We start from the raw sequence: 3,908 nt of genomic DNA, 5'->3' as shown, positions 1-3,908 counted from the left end.
CACACACACACACACATAACACACACACACACACACACACACACACATAACACACACACACATTTATACACACACACACTCACACACACACACATACACACACACACACACACACACACACACACACACACACATACACCACGACCCTCGTCTCGATTCCCACTCTATGTTAAAACATTTAGTCAAAACTTGACTAAATGTAAAAAGAACTTTACGCCACCAGAAGTAATTTGATACCAACCTCATTGGAAATTTAGATTACCATTTATGTCTATAATATTTATATTACATTAACAGCACGTGTTTACTGGTTGCGTTGCTTTCGATGTTATTCTTTTAGTGTTATTATAAATACGGGAATGAGATTTATTTTGTATTTCATTTCCTTGTTTTATTGCCTTTTCTTTGTGTTGTTTTGGATAGGCCTTCACTTTTAAATTAACCCTAATATTTGTAATTTGTCGCAAAAAGAACGTTGTGTATTGGGTATTATTGCTGGTGTGAAAAAAAAATAACTGTCTCTCATAATAATGTTTTTATGTGTACCTTTTTTTTTTTAAATATTGCACCTACGTGTCGACAAGGCATTTGTCTATGTTATACTATACATATCAAGTCTATTCATTGTATTCCTACACGTCATAATGTGAGCAAAAGACTTTCTGGGCAGAATTTTGACTTTCAAAATTAGGGGGTGTACTTCTAAAATGAACTCTCACACTTTGTGTTTAAGAGTTATGTCCACAAGGTTACTTGCTACAAGAAGCCCGATGATTATACACTTTCCTCTGACTGGTATTTAATCAGATTGTGTCTAATGAAACGTCCTCAGGGAGAATTAACATTATACAGAAAAGTAAAAACGGCATGACGTAGCACAACTTCCGAAATGCCTGATGACACTCTTATTTGCTACAGTTGTAACCGTGTGCCGAAACACTACGATCACCTCGGGAAGCGAAGTGCAATCAAACAGGTTTGAAAATGTTAGGGCTAATTTCTTAGCCCTATAAAAACTGTTATGCAAACCCGAAGGTTTCCATGAACATACAGACAATCGGAAACTACCACACCCTATCACAAACAGATTTCCACAAACCACGGGTGTTGACTTTAAAGGCCAACAACTCGGGTGCAGAGTCTGCTGTGAAAGGAGCGGTAGCCTCCCCTGTCACAATCGCCCCCGTTTGAAATGAACTTCGTCCCGAAGTTCCGAACCGGGAGACCACTGTCCATCCCAAGTTCGCAGAATGGGAACAGCACGAACATGTTCAGTGGTCATATTATGCCATTACCTGAACATATCATGCCGAGTCCCATCCCTGCTCGCAAGCGCCAGATGTGATGGGGTGGAGTGGAAGGGGGGGAAATAGGCCAGGAAGCATAAATGAGACGCCAAGACAGAGGTTGCGATAACGTGACTTTTACTTAACGTACACCAGAAGCAAACACCAGAAGCAAACACCAGAAAGCAGTGTAGATTCTCCTCAGTGAGCACACTCAGTGAAACGTAAACACAAGAGCACAGGTATCGGAATCTAACACCACAAGTCGACTGATTACAACTTCGCGACAAATATGGTCAGCACTTCGACCGTTCACGTCAACCGACACAATCGAGCAGCACACAGCTCAGTATATCACAAATCGCGTTCTCTCCTCTAGCCTAAATGCTCTCCCTTTTAAAGGCTGGTCAACTCCGATTCCCAATAGCCAATAGGAAAGATACCCGGTGTCAGACAACGGGGGGCGTTCTACTTAAGATTGCCTGCCCAATGAAAAGGGATCGTTACCGAGGCAGAAATCGTTACAGAGGTGTCACGCACCGGAAATATTACGCACACCGGATAAAACTCATTAGATTACAAGCAGTGTCAAAGCTGACACACAGAAGGGGGGGGGGGGGGGGGGTAAGAGACTAAAACCTGAGAAGCTACCTGGCATCTTCAATGATTGTACCCTGGCAAAAGAAATGACACCCACTTGACAAAACGCCGTCCAACGATACCCAGACAGCCTGGCGACACATTGCATAACGACCACCTAAATCTGAGATAAGAGATTAGAAATGCATCCTGTCAAGAGTCTACCCTACGATAGTAAACACACAATAATCCTAGCTGGAGACACAACTTGGGTCAGGGGAAGATAATAGACAGGGGAGGCAACTGGGTCGGGCAGGAGATAATTACACAAAAAGACTGGATACGCCACTTGACTACACAGTCAAACACGCTTTTCACTTGCCGTGTTAAACCCTTCAGTTACCTAATATTTCACTCTGGTACACTCACTCTGATGCGTGCGGTTAAGCTGATATGGCCGGCGCCATTTTTTGCAACAAAGTGCTTGTTTTCTACAGTATACTTTTCACACTATTTTACCTCCTTTGCCTCAAGATTGCGTATAGCTGCCGCCACTTTTGGGTTCCTAGAAAGGTTGGGTAACATTGTATAGGCATTAATCTTTCAAGTGATACCAAATTTGCTCGGGAGTACCGACTCTGCATTAATATCGGGGTGAGAGCCCCGTTGGCCGACTAGTATACAGTGCCCATGGTAGACTTTACACCTTGCTTACTTTTAGTTTCGACGTCACGTGCGACGTCATCGTTGCAGGTCAAATATTCAAACAATATTCCGCAAGTTCAACCTACATTCAGTAACTGCATGGCATAAATTGTACTTCTTTATTTTATGTTAATCATGTTAACCAGAGAGTTTTGTATAACACACTAAATTCAGTTTTTTCCTTCAGTGAAACGTCAAACCGCCAAAAACGGTATGCACCCGATTTGTTCAGTGAATAGTTAGTTAGTTAGTTAGTTAGTTAGTTAGTTAGTTAGTTAGTTAGTTAGTTAGTTAGTTGTTGCTTTTGGGGTCCAGCGGGCCACATAGGCCAAATCAGGACCCCTGTTCAGTAAATGTTCAATAGATATTGCGTACATTGTCAATCACAGTTACATTATATCTTCTTACTTTATATTGACGGGCATTTTGGAGGTTCAAATGCAACTCTTATGAAAACCAGCACTGCCTGAAAATGTAAGTATACGCAATTAAAGGCTTTATTTGTCTGAATGAGACTGATCACAAAGTTAACGTCTCGCGCATTATTTTTTTTCACAGGTATCTTTATAACTTTTGCACATACGCTTAGAGCAGGCATTTTCTTTGCATGGACGTACGTATTAGGCCCATAACACTCCACCTTTACCTGTCATATTGCCTCTCAAAAGGCCTTTATGACATAACTTTGACTTACAAAAATAGGGGGTGTACTTCGAAAATGAATTCTCACACTTAGCGTTTATGAGCTATCTCGTCAGAGGTACTTGCAACGAAAAGTCCGACGAATGCACTTTCCTCTGATATGTATTTGATTAGATTGTGGCTTACAAAACGTCTTTGAGAAGATTTGACATCCAGAAAAGTGAAAATGGCGTGACGTAACACAATTTCTGAAATACAAGGCCTCCTAGTGCTCCTATGTGTTGCACGCACACACTCTCTATACTTGCTGTTTAACACCTTCCAATTACTTGATAGTTCACTCAAAAATATCTACTCTGCCGCCTGCAGTTAAGCTGATATTGCCGTTTTTTGAAACAAAGTTTTTTTTCTGAAGTACTTTGTTTTCAAAATAACTGGGCTACTTTGCCTTAAAATTGCGTATAGCTGCTGCCACTTTTGGGTACCCAGAAAGGTTGTTTTAGAGACTATATGCATTTGTCTGTCAAATTAAACCAAACTTGCCTGGGAGAACCGACTGTGCATTAAAATCGGCCTGCGAGGCCCTTTGGCCGCTCGTCTATATCATCAGTTCACAGTTACTGCGTACGTTGGGGGCAGGAGACGGAGGGGGTCTTTAACCCGTACAGTGTGTCATTGTAAAATTGATAGCAGCTA

This window comes from Littorina saxatilis, linkage group LG16 (assembly GCF_037325665.1).
Source record: "Littorina saxatilis isolate snail1 linkage group LG16, US_GU_Lsax_2.0, whole genome shotgun sequence".
NCBI lineage: Eukaryota > Metazoa > Mollusca > Gastropoda > Littorinimorpha > Littorinidae > Littorina > Littorina saxatilis.
Note: the sequence above shows the minus strand (reverse complement) of the source record.